Source organism: Monodelphis domestica, chromosome 7 (genome assembly GCF_027887165.1).
Source record: "Monodelphis domestica isolate mMonDom1 chromosome 7, mMonDom1.pri, whole genome shotgun sequence".
Taxonomy (NCBI): Eukaryota; Metazoa; Chordata; class Mammalia; order Didelphimorphia; family Didelphidae; genus Monodelphis; species Monodelphis domestica.
In genome coordinates this window covers 113,756,075-113,774,970 of record NC_077233.1, presented here as the reverse complement: position 1 = coordinate 113,774,970, position 18,896 = coordinate 113,756,075, and the positions used below count along the sequence as shown (strand labels likewise).

At 37.8% G+C, this 18,896-nt stretch overlaps 1 protein-coding gene and 1 long non-coding RNA gene across 8 annotated transcripts in view; one reads left to right on the top strand and one right to left on the bottom strand.

The window, feature by feature from the left end:
* LOC103095174 (uncharacterized) overlaps nucleotides 1–2,233 on the top strand; it is a 9,636-nt gene extending 7,403 nt beyond the window's left edge. The window contains exon 3 of the long non-coding RNA XR_470447.3: nucleotides 1,942–2,233. This is a non-coding gene — a long non-coding RNA (uncharacterized LOC103095174). The remainder of the gene's footprint in view (nucleotides 1–1,941) is intronic.
* BNC2 (basonuclin 2) overlaps nucleotides 1–18,896 on the bottom strand; it is a 505,926-nt gene that overhangs the window by 351,094 nt on the left and 135,936 nt on the right. The window contains exon 1 of one of the 7 annotated variants that reach the window (XM_007499609.2): nucleotides 1–125. This exon is cut by the window's left edge and continues 1,173 nt beyond it. The exons of 4 other annotated variants lie outside the window; for them this stretch is intronic. The gene's annotated coding sequence lies outside the window, so the exon portion shown is untranslated. Of the gene's footprint in view, nucleotides 126–18,896 lie in introns of those variants that run through there. 2 more of the 7 variants (XM_007499602.3, XM_007499603.3) reach the window with 2 other exon arrangements.

The window sequence follows — 18,896 nt, the reverse complement described above, 5'->3', positions numbered from 1 at the left end:
ATGTCTTAAGTGAAAAAAAAGAGGAAGAATTAATAAAGGAAACCTCCTCTAAACAGATAATCCACCCAAATTTCCATATTCCCAAGGAAAAAAATTGACAGCAACATTTTTTCCCTATGAAATATGCCATTGTTACTTGACTATTTAAAGTTTCATTTTCTTTGTGAAATTGGCGGGGGGGTGGAGACTTCTTTTTTTAAGGGGAGGTAGGGAAAACCTACCAGTCATTTCACCCAGGTTTTCCCCAATTTTGAGTCCCCTGGTGAATAATCACATCATAATCTATATTAACTAGTCTCTTTTTGATTCACATATGTAAATGACTGGAAAGAGATTATATTGTACAGAAAGACAAAATTCTTTAACTATGACTTTTCCTTTTTTTAAAAAAATGTACTGATCTTCTTCCTCCCTCTCCCTTTCCCTTACCCTTCATGCCATCTCTTACAACAAAAAAATGAAAAAGGGGTAGGAGAAAGGAAGGAGAAGGGGAAGTGGTTCAGCAAAACTAACCAAGTCATCAACCAAGTTTGCCAAAATGAATAATATTCTGCCCTCCCTACATCCACTGACTGAACTCCCCTGCCTCTGCAAAGAAGGATAGGAGATGCATTTTCTTACCTCCTTCACCCAGGCCAAGCTTCATCATAATTATATAGAATTCAGTTTCTTTTTTCTGTTCTTTTTGTTTACACTATGGTAATAATTGTGAGTATTTTCCCCTGGTTCTGCTTTCTTCACTCTACTTCAGTTCATATAAGTATTCTTATGCTTCTCTGAATTCTTCATATTCATCATTTCTTATTCTACAGTAATATTCTATTATAATCTAATATTCTATTCATATACTGTAAATTCTAGTCATTCCCCATGTTGGCAATGAACTTTCCTTTTAAAAAGAGGGACATGAAGATCTCTACAATTCATGTTTATATAACCACCAAGTTACTACTAACATTAAGGCAATCATCCTAACAATCAGAAATTCAGCAGCACTGCTCTGCTGAGTGTGTGCTGAACTAGCCACTAAATTTCTTCTGGCATCATTTGAAATGCCTTTTTAATTTAAAAAATAATAAGAATGAAGAGTCAAGGCAACAAGTCTTTATTAAAAAACATCTACTACATGCCAGAAACTGTGTGTTTCTCTTGGAAACCAATCAATGAATATTTACTAATCACCTACTACATGCCAAACACTGTTAGGTGCTGGGAACACAAAAAGAGGCAAAAGGCGATTTTTGCCCTCAACAAATTTGCAGTCTAATGAGGGACCCAAAATGCAAGCAAAGGAAAGATAATTAGGAAAGGATAAACAGAGGAAAGTCACTAAAATTAAGAGGATTGAGGAAGCAATTCCAGTAAAAGATGGAAAACACCTCTTCTATTTTTAAAAAAATCACTCTTTACGGCGGGGTCAAACCTATCGTGAATTTTTTTTTTGAAGTCTCTGTATTTTCCCTTAATTCTGCTTGCTTTATATTGGAGGGAATGCCAGTGGGGATGCTTTCTTCGTTGATGATTCCTCTTTGTCTTTCAATTTAATAGATAGTTTGCCCACATTTGAGTATCTAATTATGGGAGTTTTTATAAAAGTATATGTGTTTCAGCTTTTGAATTGGATTTGGTGATCTGTTCTGGTTTGACTCACTGGTCCCTATGAATATAATCTCTGTAAATCCTCCTTTGCTGGGGTGGAAGGAATGGAGAATCTCTGCTTCCATTTCTCTTAAGGCAGAAATGACCAATTATCAGTTTATGGATAGACTGATCCATAAGGCACCTAAGTGTCCTCATAAATCAAGCAAGTATGAAAAGATAGGAATTTCTGTTTTCATATCTGACTGTGGTTATAAATTACCCGTTCTTCACTCCTGCTGTGTAAGGGGCCATGTAAAAACTTTACATATTACCTCATGTTTATATCTACGCATTTTCCAGGTGACCCTGGCAGTCAAAGGACCAGCCATTTCAACATCTGGGAACTGAAGCCAGAACCTCATATAGACATCGGGGGTGGGGGGCAAGGCTGTAGCCAAAAATGAAGGCAAGACATGTAGGATCATCCCTAAGAGCATTCCTGATGTTTTATTAGCCAAAACTGCACTAGACACGGAGTGCTCACTCATGTTCCCTGAGAAGAAATCAACTTCACAGCAAATTTCTGATAAAAAGACATTGGTACACCCAAATTTGAACAGAATTGATACTCAATAAAGGAGTTCTTAAATCACACTGTGTACTTCTGCAGTGTACACTTGAGGGGGTGGGGGGATTACTCATTATAGGACCTGTGGCCGGTGGGAAGAAGTGTCCTCAACAATAAAAGTACAAAGATGACACAGGTCTCAATTATTATGGCAGGGGGGTGGCAGACACAGCTCATGGATTAGCAGCCGTGTCAGAGTAAGCATCACCTAGATGCTTCACTCTAGTCTCTCCAAAAGGGGACTTGGGCATTGATTGACACATTTTGTCTTGGCACTGAATTGGAAAAGGGTTGTGATACGGCATCTGTTGACAGGCTAATCAGGTGTTCAGCTTCTCAGAAACACATGAGGGAAATATCCTGGTGTCAGAAACTCTTTGCCCTGTTTTGATAGGCTGAAAAGATTTTTTTGGTAGAGTGTGCTGAATAATGCCATTTACCAAATGTAGGCAAAATGATAAATGACTCAGAACCCAGGAATGCACAAATACAAAAGCAGAAATGATTTTCAGCATCTTGGATCAGTGGGAAAGTCATACTTACAAAAGATCAAACATGTTAGCTTCCTTGAGTGGGGGGAGAGCTATAGATGTACTTTGGTACAATCCTCTCAGGAGTATTAGAGAAAGTAGTTTCTCCCAAGCAAGAAGAAATCTTGGAAAGTTTCCAAAAGGAAGAGAACTATGTGAATACTACATTTAATGAACACTGAAATCGGACTGGAGAGTATATGGTGGGGAATCATTATGGAATAACTATGATGGGTTACAAGGATGCCTCCTAGAGACTATTATTATTAAGCCAATTTCCATAGTTCTTTCCTTCTAAGATAAGTGGACCTAGAAACCTATAGCCCTAGAGAAGCTATCATAACGGGGAAAATTCAATATGCAAGTTGCTATCTGAGAGGTGGATTCATAAATCAGTCATATCACATTTCAGGCCAGCATTAGGCTATATAAGCTTTGTTGTATAAATGGGAAGCAAGACATGTAATTTCTACAATTTTAAACAGAAAAGAATATAAGATATGGATGGTATTCTCTCAGGTATGATTTATAAAACTTAAAATAATTTTTTAAAGGAATGAAATTCCAACCTATTTAAAATCCCAAATCACCAGTAAGCCTTGGAGAAAATAACATATGCCTACATTTTTAAATAAAATATTTCATTTTAAAGAATAAGGAAATAAGATAAAACAAATTAGGAATCTTCCATTTCCTTTAAATACTTCACAAATACTAACTGAAATTGGACTAGCCAAATAAATATCTAGGCAAACATTCAATAACCCAATGGGCTTCCAACCTAAACCTGATCCTAGTTACTTTCTCTGGTTATCTATGATTAAATTCCCTTCTACTAAAAAATCTCTGATTGGTGACAGTGGCTTTTGTTGTCAGGAATATTTTAGAGGTAAATAGAGCAGCACTCTCCAATAGAGATGAAAGATTGAAGATTTAGGGTTATAATGGACTTAAAAACATGCAGTTCAAATCCTTCACTTTAGGAAACTAGAGGCTATTCTTTGCCTTTGAAAAGGATTTGAACCCAGGTCTTCCTGACCAAAGTTCTATACTATTATCTACTGTATCAGCTGGATAGATGGTTTATAAAAGGCTGCTTGGTAGAAGAGAGGCTTGGTAGGGAGTAAAAGGAACAAACAGCATTCCTCACACCTTTGAAGTATTAACACATGGCCTGTCTGCATTAAAATCTGCCAGGTTTGATCCAGTGAATTCATTCATTCTACGTGACATTGCTGGTATAAATGATGATGTGTCTGGAAGGGGATGATATACATACTATAAATTTGGTTTTTTAACTTAACACACTTATTATCAGACACCAACCTATATATCTGCCCCAAAACAAACTTACTTAAATTTGGAGAGGCTTATCACCAAAAGTTATCTACACTGCATACAGAAAAGTGAATTATAGTTATCCCATAATAATTCCCCACTATCTACTACTAGCCAATGTGATTTCAGTGTCCATTAAATGTACGTAGTATTCACATCTCCAAGAACAGGAGTTTTGTGATATTTATCAGCAGAAGAATGACCCACACTAGAAAAAAAAAATCAGACTCTTAGAAATAAAAGCATTAGAGGATCTTGGCATGTCAATGTTTAACCTTTTTTTTAATTGACCTTCACAAGAAAGAACAAATGGAAGTATCATCACTTTTGCAGACTTTTTGTCCACTAACATCGAGTAATTGAAAATGTATTTTTAAAATTCAAATCTAAGCTGGGGCCTAAATAAATATTTTGTCAATTAGAGGTCATGGATAGATTGATAACCTTTTGTCAAATGATTCTGAGATAGAAGGAACCTTAGAGATGAGCTCAAGTAATCCTCATTTCATAGATGAAGAAACGGGCTCAGACAAGTGAAATGAGTTGGCTAAGGACGCATAGATAACAAGTCAGTCAGTAAATACTGATTAAGCTCTTAGTTAAGGACTCTGCTAAGCAACCGGAAGCAAATGATAGAAATAGGATCTCAACTCATGTCCCTATAGCTGGAATTTCCACATAGCAATAGAACCTCTATTAGTCCTAGAATCAGGAGCAGTGAATTAACACCAAGTGTTCCATAATCTAGGTTGATATTTCCCAAGCTATGAATCAAGGGCAGACCATGGATGAGACAATTCATGGAATAAGTCCTAAAATAAGTCTGAGTCACTGGCCAGGGACAGGAGCAGAAAGTGGCATCCCCATCCAAAGCAGGAGACCAGAATCAAAAGAGTATGGAGAGAAAGATGAGCAAAAAGCGTCATCTGGAATCAAGGTTCAGTACAAGGAGAACAGTGTGAGCATAAGTAGCGCCAAGAGAGGTTACTCAACTTAATAGTTTCTTCAGTCTTTCTTCAGATACATACATGCATATTTTTGTAACAATAATGCTCCTCCTAAATTTGTAGCAACTGAGCAGTTCTTACCTCTGCTGAACACAATTACCCTGCATGAAAACAGCAGTATCTAAACGGTGGGATACTATGTCTCATTCCTTACTTCCCTCTTCTAAAACTTGTACATATAAACATTTTAAACTGCATTAATAAAGCATTTAACTTAGAAATTTACTCAATATTTAAATTTTTCACCTTTTTTTCCTTTTGGAATTGATTTCCCCCCCACTTGTGCCAGGTCATGAATCATACTATAAATATTTAAGGATCTACATTCTGTGTTTCAGGCAAGACCACTAGACTATGCTAGGCATCTTAGAGGATGTGAAGATAAACAAACCAGTTCTTATCTTCAAAGAATTTACAATCTGGTGGGGAAGGTAATACACATTTGCAAATACCTATGACACAAAACAGAATTTGATCATTGTTACACAAAAGAGACCCTTCCCCCATCACTACCGCCCCCCCACCCAAAAAAAGAAAACCTTAAAAGTTTAGAGGGAATGATCACTTCCAGCTGGGATAATCATGGGAAATTTCAAGGAGAAGGTAGCATTTGAGCTAGACCTTGAAATGTGAGTAGGATGTCAGTGGGCAGGGATGAGCAGAAAGCGCTCCAGATGAAGGGAATATTTCAATACATCCCAGTAGGAAAACACAGAGAGTATTTTTGAACCAGCAAATAAATTGACTATAGCATTAGGTGCATATAAAAGAATAGTGTGAGATAAGAGTAAAAAAAAAAAGATAGAGTGAAGCCAAACCTAGATTCCAACTTTAAGAAGTCTGGACCTTGGTTGATAGGCAATAAAGAACCATTGAAAATCTTTGAGTTGAAGGTTGAAATTACTAGCCATGCTCTAGGGAAAATTCATCTGACAACACAATGTTAGAATGAAGCAGATTGAAGGCAGGCTGGAAGTATGGAGTACAGTTAGGAAGCTATTACAATTATCCAAGGAAAAACTAATGAAAAGAAATAGCAAGGTGGTTCAGTGGATTAAGAGGCAGGCCTAAAGGTAGGAGGTCCTGGGTTGAAATGTGACATAAGACACTTCCTCATCATGTGACCCAGGGCAAGTCCTAGTCCTTACACTTCTTCTGCGTTGGAACCAATACATAGTCTTGGCTCTGATAAAGATGAAAGTTTAAAAAAAAACTTACCAAAGTTGATTATAGTGAAAATGAAAATGACAAAATTGATATCAGAAATATCATGGAGATAGAATCAATTGCGCCCCGGTAACTGGTTGATGTTGTGCACAAGGGAAAGGGAGGAGTCATATATAATTGAATTTTTAACCCCAAGCTGAATGAGTTTGGAAATTAATAAGCAAGCCAGAAAGCTGAAGGGGCTTTATATGGAGTAAGATGATGAGTTGTTCACTGAAGTCTGAGGTGATAAGAAGATATCTAAGGGTACACGGTAAGAGACAAACTAGCCTGCAAAGAAAGTATACAGTGAAAAGAAAAGCTAGCAGAAACAAAACCTTGGGTAAATAACAAAACTTAAAGTGAAGAAAAATAAGGGAGAGGCAAAAAGCAAACTATTATAAAACAGTGTCATTGAAGGCAAGGGAGGAAGTGGTATTCAGAAGAAAGAAGTAGTGAGGAGCATTCAATGAGGCAGAAGGTTCAAGCATGATGAAGACAAAAGAAAGTTCATTGAATTTGGAGGCTGGGTGATCACCAGTGACCTCTGAATCATCAGTTATCTTGGGGAATAGAAGAAGAAGGGAACAGAAATGAAGGTAGGTAAAAAAGAGAGGCTTTAGCTTAGAGGGAGACACATAATTCTCTGAAACAAGAAAAAAGGAGGAGAGATGAAGATGTAAAGAAAGTTTAGAATGCAGAGTAAGGAAGATGAAGGAGCTCATGCACTTTAAATATTCTCATGGAAATTGTATGTTGTCATAGTCTTAGAGTAACATGAAAATTGAATAATAAGGAGTCAAAGGGAAATAAGAAAATAAAGTCACTGAATAACAAAAAGGGAAGACCTAGTAGAAGTTCAAAAACAAGGACTATTGTCTCCTTGTCTCCAGAAATATTTGGCAACCCTGAAATGGAAGCAAAGAATACAGGTAGCAATGGCTCCCAGAGTTGGAGATAACAAGGTGGGTATATCAAAAGGTTAATGTGCCAGAGAATTTTATTGGCTAAGAAGACTGTCCATGAGATCTAGGTTCGATATCAAGGGAAATAAAACTAGAAGAAATATTATAGGAAAGTAAGAATATTCTCCCAAAATATTAATAAGGAATAAGAAGGAGAATAAGAAGGAGTGGACTGGAGTTTAAGATGAGGGTAAAGAATAGATTCCACAGGGACACTATTGTCAGAGTTCAAACTCTGGGTAAAACAGCACAATTAAAATTCAGGAACCATTTACTTAATTAAAACAAAATAGAGCATAACTTTCCTTAAGACATACTCCCTACTATACAAAATCTCATCATAAACCATTGCCTTTAAAAATCATTCCTATAAAATCAAATGATTGGTTTCTGCAAATGCAAGAAGAGATATGGTTGAAATAAATCATGATCAAATTATTTAGTCATTCCATTCTCAGCTCAAAAGGTGCCCCCCATCCTACACACACAAGCCTTTTACTAACTAATAAAATACCTTCAAAAGAAGGAAAATCATGATTCTCTTTGCCATATGACATGTATGAGTTTCAGTGACTAGGAAAAGTCATTTCATTTCAAATGTGCGGCCAAGACTGGGATAGTTGGTTTCACTAATTATTATGTGATTCATCGTCTTGAGTTGCCCAGTGTCACAGCCGTTCTCAGGACAATTAGTGAGAACTGCATTAGCAGGAACTCGGCACTCTCTGTCTCACTTTCCTCTAGAGAACAGGGAAATGATGAGTTGCATCACCTGGCCAGGAGCAGCCGCCGCCACAAAGTCACCTTAGGGACTTGGACAAAGAGATTCATCTGCAGCCTTGGCAGCCACTAAAGCATGCCTTTCTAGCAGCCAGTCATACTATAATCCACTGGCACAAAGTCCTTTTATTAAGGACCATTGTCTAAGTGACCTGTCATAGAGCTTTATAAAGCAGCATTAATACCATGGGCCAAAATGAGATTGATCTTTGAGCTTCGTGGTCTCCTGTTGTCAACAATGCATTATAAAACCAATACTAAATACTTTATAAACAGGTCTCCCTACAGTGTATTAGAAGAACAGTGCATATTTCATGCCCCATAGTTAGGTAGCCACATATCCATCAGACTAATAAATAATTTATTAGGTGCTCAGAAGTACAATAAGAGTCAATAAACTAACTTCTGGATACTTACAAGCCACTTTTTCTTTTGAAAATGTGCCTGAACAAGAGATAGCTCACAGGCTAAGAGAGGAAGATGGGGAAAACAAGGGGTAAAAATAAAGTAAAGCATCTGTTAGTAAGGAGGGCCCACAGAAGTGAGGAAAATTCCCATGAATTTGGAAACCTCAAGAGTGGAACTGCAATCAAAAGTTTGGATTACTAAACTCACATACAAAATGCACCACCCTCCACACTCATTTCCTTTCCCTATGTATAGATTTCCCTAGTCCTACCATCCTGGGATACAGCCCAGGAAAAGAACAAACAGTGGAAGCATTTCTAACATATTTCTACTCAAGCCAAGTGACAACCACTAGTAATGTGATTTGCACTTTGAAGGTCTATCAAAAAGTGTACAATAGCTCAAGGACACACTTTTCCTTACACAGACAGGTATAAGCAACATGCTAGAAACCAAAGTTGAATTGGCATAGCTTTAAAAAACAAAAACCTAGGGTTCCAAAACCTTACTATTTCCTCTGTAGGTGGGTTCAAAAGTCATCAGACCACTCCTTCTCCTAATCCCTAACCCCAGTGAAAAGAAACTGTTAAAGGACAAATTCCAACAATTTGAAAATGAATTTATTTCAGCTGGGAGTATTTCCCAAACTCTCCTAGGCATGGGCCTTTGTATAGTATTGTGGGTGCCATGGTTTCACATATTGGCCACATTAATACAGGATAGCAAGCATCTCTAACCCACAACTGTGTGCTCTCCAGCCCCAAAGCACCCACAGAACCAATGCCAATGCAAACCACTCTCCCCATCCCACATCAGAACCACACTGGTTTTCTTCAGGAGCCAGAGGCTGAGATACAGTCCTGAAAGGAAGGTTTTGAGCTCTTTCCATTCACATGATGGGTACAGCATGTTTGAGGAAGATGTTGCCAAAGGGACTTTTCTTTTTTGTCCTCCCCTAATCCACACTAAGGAATAAACCATAAAGAGGTTTATGGTGTCAAATGGATTCCCAAATTCCCCCTTGGGAAAAACCTGAAATGGATAAATATATGTGCTTTTTAGTGCACTGTTTTCTTTTTCTTTCCAAACTCATTCAGCTTGGGGGGGGGGGGGGAAGAAGCTCATGAGCTGGGCTTCTTAATGTTTAAAAATATATTTTCTATTTGGAAAAGCAAAAGGAATGGTAACAAAAGAAAACTATAGGGAAAGATTTGATTTCAAAGCATTTCCTCAGAGATGCACCCAGAAGTTAAGGCCTAAGTAGTGCTGATTTAGTGTCATAGTGGACTACTACTTTCTTCCATTTCTATTAGTACCATAATTGTTACTAAAAGAATCCCACAGAATCACAGAACTTCATAGGTGCAAGTGGCATTCTATTCTAATACACATTCCAAATCAGCATTGGGCTCTGCCTACAAACTATAAAAGAGAAGGCCAACAAAGTCTTCATTATCTCTCCCTCAGGGATTTGCTACCCTCTCCAGAGGGAATTTATTCCTCAGACCCATGAATGTTTATCTCTAAAGCAGGAGTGGTCACTACTCAAGAGAGGAGACTTTACCATATGTAGGGCTTAAACAGAGCTACAAAAGATAAGCAGGTTTTTGCCCTTGGACCAAGAAGCTGTGGCCCCAAAGGTCTAGGATCTTAATCTTCTGCTAAAGGGAGATTATTCAAATAACCACACAATCCACCCTGTGATACCATAACACTGCTTGGCAAGCCTCCCTGAGTTCTATCAGAAAACAAAATCTTATCCAGTGTGAAAGCATACCTCAGCCCACTGCTTTGTGTCAAAAAAACCTATTTTTTGACTTGCTAAATGATATCATTCATAGTAATCAAATTATAGGATCTACAGATGGAATTCAAATCAACTGATATTTATTAAGTGCCTACTATGTATAAGGTGCTTGCTTTCCCCTGGTTGTTCAAGTCATTTTGCAGCTATGTCCAATTCTTCATGACCTTATTTGGAGTTTTCTTGGCAAAGATACTGGAGTGGTTTGCCATTGCCTTCTCCAGTTCATTTTGCAGATGAGGAAACTGAGGTAAACAGGGCTAAACAATTTGCCCAGGAACATACAACTAGTGTCAGAAGTCATATTCATTGTTCCTTACTCCGGATCCTGAGCTCTGAGCTCTATCCACTGTGCCACCTAGCTGCTTTTTCCTACAGAAGATAGTACAGTAAAAAAGCCTTGGACTAAGAATCAGCTGAATACCATAATCCAAAAGCATCCAGAGATGAACCTGTAAGCAGGATGACAAAGAGGGGAAACTGGAACCAATCTGTCTACTTTTCTATGACAAACTATTTTCATCATTAGTGCAAGAAATACCACCATATTTGGGTCCTAAACACCTCAAAGTGCTACATGAATGTAATAAGCAGGCCCAGAAAGAATCTAAGCAGTTTTGATAGAACTGGATTGGTGCTTTGGCCCTTGCAATGTGCTGGACTGAAAAGAAGCCTTAAGGTACACATATGTGGGGGGGGGGGGGAACTAGGAGGAGGGATTTCTGAGGAAGAGAAAGTCAAAAAGGGAGGAGGGGGGAAGGCTGCCAGATTAAGGCAATTCAAAGAAATGGTGGATGCAGAGGTAAAGGCAATTGTTGCAGAACAGGATCCTTGAGATAAACTAAAATGTATCTGATAGTCTAGAAGTAAGAGGACCAAGAATGCAAATCTGACACAATGACACTACAGAGAAAGAGGCTAGACTTCAGAGGGAAGCAGGCAATTGGAGATTCCAATAATGTTCTTCATCGAGGTAACTGACTCCACTGATGCAACTGGGATCTCACCTAACAGACTTGTGAGATTATTTTGCAGAGACTGTGACTAACCCTCATTGGTGCTAGAGGGGGTTTGGGTTGAAGGAGATATGGAAGAGAAGAAGAAAAGAGGGAAAGGGAAAGAAGGAGAAGGGAAAGGAAGACTTCACTCTCACCCTGGAGAAGATGGAATCCAACTGGGAAAAAAGGGGTTTCTTTGGATCTGTTAATGTCCGTGGATGTAAGTCCTTTACATTTTTATTTGTACAAATAAACATTTGCCTGTATCCAATATCTGCTTCACTTGAGTGCTTACTTAGGAAGCTGAGAGCTCTTACAGGGAAAGAAAGAAGTCAAATTCTGATGTTAAAAGTGAAAGGACTGAGTTATAAAGATGCTTTCAAAATTCAATCTGGGTTATGGAAGCCAAGAACTACAGTTCTGAGCCATGGATAATGTGAGGAAGTTAAAATGGCACTAAGGAGATGAAATCAGGCAAGAGGGACTGGACCAAAGCAAGCAGGCACAAAGGTTCACAGGCTTTTGAAACCAGAATTGAGCTCAAAGAAAGATAAGAATTGAGAGGCCAAAGATTAAGTAATGAATTTATTTTTGGAAAGGATAATGACTTGTATGAAAATATGGGGTGGAAGAGAATATTTAGGAGCTGAATAAAAGTGTAACGTGTAAAGAATTGTATGAAGGGAGTCTAGAAATCAGTTTGTGGAAGGGATAAAAATAAAAAACCTTAGTTTGTGCTCAAAACTGTGCCAATGAAAGGGTTTTGGTTGTTTTTGTTTGTTTGTTTGTTTGTTTGTTTTACATTTGAGTGAAGAGATGATTTGGAGAAGGGAGAGAGGAGAATTAAGGAGACCAATTAATACAATAAAGAAACATAAGGTCCCTAAACAACTGTAGTCAGATGTATGAGATGTTCTAAAGGTGTAATCAATAGGAACTGGCAAATGATTAGATTGGGGAGTACAGCATAAAGAAAGATTGAGGGTACAGCTGGGTAGCTCAGTAGCTCAGGGGATTAAGAGCCAAGCCTAGAGATGGAAGGTCCTAGGTTCAAATCTGGCCTCAAACATTTCCCAACTGTGTGACCCTGGGCATGTCACTTGACCCCCAATGTCTAGCCCTTACCACTCTTCTGCCTTGGAACCCATGCACAGTATTGATTCTAAGAGGGAAGGTAAGGGTTCAAAAATGAATGAATAAATGAATAAACAAACAACTAAATAAATAAATGAAGGCATGAATAAGTAAACAAACAAATAGATAAGTAAATAAATAAGTGGATGGATGAATGAATAAATGAATGAATGAGTGAGTGAATAAATAAATGAAAATATTCAAAGATAATTTAAAAGCCTAGAAGATTGAGGATTTGGGAAAATAATTTCAAGGGAATACAACAGCACATTTAGGTGGAAAAGTCCAGGATTCAGTGGGTGATATGAAAGGAGAATTCAGACAAGAGATTTGGTTAAGATACATAAGAACTGAGTACCATCTCCTGAGAGATTTTACTTTTAACCATGAGAATAGATGGCATTCATCCAAATAACTTAAAAGAGGATGGTGTAAACAGAACAGATGCTTAAGGAACCCCCATCCTTAAAAGGTCCAAAAATGGAGGCTGAGGGACTGGCCAAGGAGAACCATGTAAAATCAGTGTCACAGAAAATAAAGAATTCAAGTTGACAGTGTTCAAAAGTTGCAGTTTAAACTGACCTCCCAACACTATGTTTTGAGTTCTGGTCAATGCAAAGCTGGTTTTCCCCTTGCCCTTCTATGGTGTTGAGGTAAAAGGTTTTTGTTACTCTCATTGAGGACCTATGCTGGTAGCATCTGCTTTAGGCTTTATCTTATTCCACTTGGCGAAGTAAGCAGCTATATATATAGGTACTATATAGAGTAGAACCTTAATAAATGTCTATAGAACTGAACTAGAAACTAGCTTTTGGGCTGTTAGAATTCTGCATAAAGTTAAGAGTAAATGAACTCCCACTGAGGGCTTCTTCACTAAAAATAAGCTTTGGGTGCCAGTAAGGTCTTGTTTGACTCAAAGAGGTTGTTTGGTGTTTTTTTTTTGTTTGTTAGTTTTTAAACTTACTTCCTGGTTCTTGGGTGTGGTGTGATTGATGAATTTGGAAGAAAGGTAAAATGTTACTTTATAGAATACAGTACCTGCCCTAAAGGAAATATCTTTATGAAAGCAAACTACAAATATGAGTCAAATCAACAAACATTTGTTAAGATATCACTAAATAATTTGTAAATTACAGATCAAAGAAACTGTAGATGTCAAAAAGCACTGAATGGTCAAAAGGCATAGCATCAGAGTTTAACTACTCAGAGGTCTTGGGTTCAACCCCTTCTTTTTAAAGAGGGAAAATTTGAGGAACAGAGAATTTTAAGTGACTCAAGGAGATGTCACCTAGCTAGTAAGAGCCTAAGGCAGATTTCAACCCAGATATGCCCAACGAGGTGGCATAGCAAGAAGAGTGCTGAGCCTGGAGTCAGGCATGACCCTGGACAAGTCACTTAACTCTATTTGCCTCAGTTTCCTAATCTGTAAAATAAACTGAAGGTGGAAATGGCAAACCACTCCAATATCTTTGCCAAGAAGAACATCAAATGAGGACGTGAAACTTTGGACACAACCAAAGCAACTGAACAACATTCTAACTCCAAATCCAGTGCCCTGTCCCCTTTATGCCACCCCTGGGGAATTCCTCAACTTAGAGGTCCTAAGTAAGAGCCTCCTAAAAAGCAATTCCCTCTCACTTTGGTCCACTTGACTAGAGAGCTCATTAAATCAAAAAGATAGGCTAAAAGATGAAAAGTTTAATTAGCAGCAATTAAAAGGCAATCGCCAAGTGGCTAACAACTCAGAATAAAGGAAGATACACACACATATGGAGAGAGAGATATATACAGATATGTCTATGGTTTTATTTAGCCTTAGGGCAATAATATAGGAGTCAAAAGGCCCTTAACAAATGAGGCTTTGAAATACTTTCCTTATTTGGGAAGTTGAGTAATAAGGACAAGATGTCAAGTGATTTGTAGGAAGAATGTCTTAATCTCGGAGTTGAAACTTGTTTAACTTTGTTGTCTAGAGTTGCCAAAGATCAGGTTTGTTCTGGTGGGTATATTTCTTTGTGGTTAATCCCATCAGACCAATGGGGGAGAGGGAGGGGCTGAGATCTCTAGTGAATTCCATCAGAATGTTTGGTGAGGCCAAAGGTCTCTACAATAGAGGTCTCCTTCAAGATTGAATCTTTTGAATCTGACCTCAGACACTTCCCAGCTGTGTGACCCTGGGCAAGTCACTTGACCCCCATTGCCTAGCCCATACCACTCTTTGACCTTGGAGCCAATACACAGTATTGACTCCAAGACAGAAGGTAAGGGCTTAAAAAAAAAAGATAGAATCTGTTGAAATAAAATACAGAATAAGGGTCTTGCCTATTCATAAATTCTACAACTCCCTTTCTTTGACCTCTAAACTGTTTCCTTCAAAACTCAAGAGTATACAGCATAATGGTTTAATCCATTTCCTTCACACCACTAGTATTTATTTTTTTAATTATTATATATACATATATATAGGCATGTGTCCCTTTATATGATGTAAGCTCCCTGGGGGAAGAGACTGGTCAATGGAAAAAGTAAGGAGAGAGATAGAGATTCAGAGATGGAGACACACAGACACAAAGAGAGGGGGTGAGTGTGTGTGTGTGTTTTCCATATCTCATATATATATAATCTTCTCTCCCTCCTCTCACAAAACCATCACAATTCTGTGCCTCTCTCAGACTGCAATAGTCTCTTAATTCGTCTCTGAGCTTCAACTCTCCTCCCACTCCAGCTCTGCACACCTCACAAGTTAATTTTTCTAAAATATAGCTCTTTTCATGTCATTCCTCTACTCAATAAACTCCAGTGGCTCCCTATTTCTTCTAAATCAATTATAAATAAATTCCTCATGTCTCCTCACACCCTGGCCCCATCTTGCCCTTCCAGCTTTATATGCATATATTATTGCCCTTCATGCACCCTCTACAACAGCCAAACTGTTTCTGTACACATGGCAGACTCAATCTTGAGTCTCTGGCTGAGCCTCTTCAGCTCTGCCTCCTAAAATCTCGAGCCTCCATAAAAGGCTCATTTAAGTACTACCTTCTTTCTAGCTGAATAAAACCCTTTTTGAACCTCCCAGACACTAGACAAAAAATTATCCTGTATCTATTTGGTATCTACCTTTATTAATACAAGGCAAGCCTGGCTAGATTGTAAGCTTCTCAAGTAAGAGCCTATCACTTATATTTTTATATCTCTAGAGCTTAGCAGTGTCTGGCACGTAATAAGCTTAATAAAAACTTGTTGATTTATTGAATGAAGAAAAGAAAGAAGGTAAAATAGAATACCAATCAATGAATTAATAATTTTAATAGGGTTCAGACTCAAGTCAATTATTAATGAACGGAATTGCTGTTCCAAATAAGTCAAGCAGAAAAGTTTTCTGTCATCAGCATAGGTAGGTAGCTCTGGAAGTGTATAATTATTTAACATTAGTACATTTAAGTCTCTCTTCTCTCAGAACTCCTAGTGTGCTGATAGCACTCAAACATTAAAGGAGAAATTAAAGACCAATCTTTTTCTGGGCCTCTTGAAGTTCACACATGCTAAATATGCCTTCAAGGAGTGTATACTTCATAAAGACAATGGCACAACTTCTAAAGGACCTGCAATACTATCTCTAAGTCAAGACCACACACAGGTGAGCTCTTATCTTCACTTTCAGAACTCTTCCCTCCCTTCTACAATCCTTTTCCTATTTTCCATTCAGATTTCCTTTTTACATTCAAAATAAAAATTAAATAATTTCTTTAAAAATGGAAAGAAATCAGGAGAAACAGAAACCACATGCAAGCACAGCTGAGTAAAAGAAGAAGTTTTAGTTTTCTTAGAATTGTTCATTGAGACACACATTGAACAGTCAGCATTCCAACAATTTTGTGCTTTTAACAAGTTTGTATTTGCTTTATACTTTTCGAATTATATAGATTCTTTTAAAAATATTAAAATGTTAATGTGACACTCCAATGCCAAATTAAGTTATATTTGATGTTTCTGAGAACATCTAAAACTATTTCTTCCAGAAAAAAAAAATTGGAGTGAGAATAAATATTCCATGATTAGTATTTCATAAGCTAACTTAGGACGTCATAGCTTAGGTTTAATTTGATTTTATTTTTAAATTTTGCATTATGTATACTCATATTCATGGGAGAAAAAAGATGGTAACTTAAAGTTACTTCTGGTTCTACAGATCAATTATTTAGGCTGAATTCCACTGTTAGAAATGTCACTTATAAAGTATCACCTCTTACAACTTTAACTGATTTGTATTTTGAATGAAAAATGTTCACACTTTTGAAACAGTGAAGATTCTTTTAAATGTACTAAAATTTTAATACTCCAGTCAAATACCAACTCTGCATAAGCGTGTAGGATATGCCCCCACAACAGGTCTAATTCCACTGGGATGAGGGGCAGTGCTGGATGTGGGGATGGATGGGGGAAATCACAGCAGCTAGTTATTTCATGCCATGTAGACAAAACAGTTGGTTGCCCGAAGCTTTCAGCAGATGACCATGGCTGCTGTAGGTACAGTCTTAGATGAAAATAAAAATTCTATACTGCCACTGCTTTTACAAACCACTGAGCAAGTAAGTGCACATTTCAAAGATAGCATCTTTAATTGTCAAATTACAAGTCATTCCTGAACTTGAAAACTAAAATTCCCAAAATCTTACCCATAACCCAACCCCCCAAATGCAAAGTCTTGCAAATAAAAAAAAAATTTAAGTGTGCAATTCTTTGAAAAGGAAAGAGTTTATAACAAAGAAATTGGAATAAAGTTTTCTCAATGGCTTCCCAATGGCCAAAAGAATTCCACAGGGTGGGCAGTCAATGGGCTATTAAGAAGGGGGAAAAGAGGACACTTCAGACTTCAAAATGAATACTGCATTTCTGGGTGCACTTTTGTTTCTTTTATGATTCAGTATATTCAGGAACTACATTTCAATAGCACAACATTTGAAGGGCAATTAGAACCAAAAGGAAAATACTCCTATCTATTATGCCAGGATGTTTCCTTGACCTTTAATGTCACCAGAACACCCCAGGTCAAATGCAGTATTCAACACTTACAGTCTGGACTCAAACTAGCCCACAAGGAACTAACTCTGGGCTTTGTTTTAGCAAACCCCATGGACTCTTCACTTTTTACAAATGGCCCAGGCTCAGACCCTCCATTAGCAAAGGCTGCAAGGTAAAACAGCCCCCGAGGTGTCTCACTGCATAAAACTACCCACTTCAGAAAGGACTGGAGAGTCTATGTTATTAAACCCTACCATACATATCCTGGCGAATTTCTATATAAATTTGATTTACAAATTCCACTGAAAATGTGCCACAGCTGGCAGAATAAATTACTCTAATAAATCATTACTAAATAACAGTAAATCTTGGTAATGACATAAAGCCTAACAGAGAAAGTATGCAAAAGTAAGCAGTTGGGAGGGAAAAGCACTCTTCACGCACAGGAAAACAAATCAGGAAACTTGCCATGCCAATGCTACAAAGTGATTCAATGACTAAAGAGGGGGATAAAAGTCCCATAAAAACTCTATTTACACCCATACTGGATTTCGCAGAGCTATTGCTTCCAAACAAATTGCTTGGCAATAGCAATAGCCCAAGACCCACTCCAGGTTTCTGATGCTAATGTTCCCAGACCCCAATTGCCATTCAAGGAACTGAGCTCCTCACCAGGACAAGAGGAAGAAATCCTGTTAGTTACTATTGCTGGCCCCTATCTGTCACTTCACAGATGGTCCTTTGGCATCACTTCCTCTCTGCTCCCCAGCAAAAATAATATTAATAATAATTTTAATTTTACTTCATGTTCTTTTGGATTATACGGTAAATAGATGCAAAAAAAATTAATTAATTTAACTTTCATTTTACTTGGCGTTCTCTTGGATTATTCAATAAATAGATATTTCCAGTAATCCGTTACATTAGTCTGGGAGCAAAGAGAGCTTTACTAGTTTCCAAACTTCCTAGGCCTCATTTAGTTCATACAAGTCATCATTTGTCAAATGGCCCAACACGCAGGGCTGGTGTCTTGCCCAATGGCACTTGGCTTTTGTGAAGAGTTGAAGCAAAAGCTGCAAAGTGACAGGCCCCAGAACCTCCCCCTTACATTGTGTGATTACTTCTTTGGTCGCCTGGGAGAGGTAAGTTATTAAATGACACTTCCACGGCTGGAAAACCACCTAAGATAAGCCTGTTAAAATCATGAGCCTACAAAATAAGTAGGAATAGTTTGTTATAGGATCACAAGGGCTTCTTGTGGTTTTCCTATTTCAGATATTTGTTGTCAATGGCCCCTTTTCTTCATAAAATACCATGTAATTTTATTTAAAAGTTGTCTTGCCCTTCCTTTCTATTTCCCCTTCCCTCGGTGGGCAAAAATATCCAGTGAAAATCCTGTGATGTGAAGACAAAAAAGTGGCCTTAAATTAATCATCTTTGTCATTCACTCGCCACCCCACACAGGAAGAATCTTCTTTAAGAATCAATCAGAATA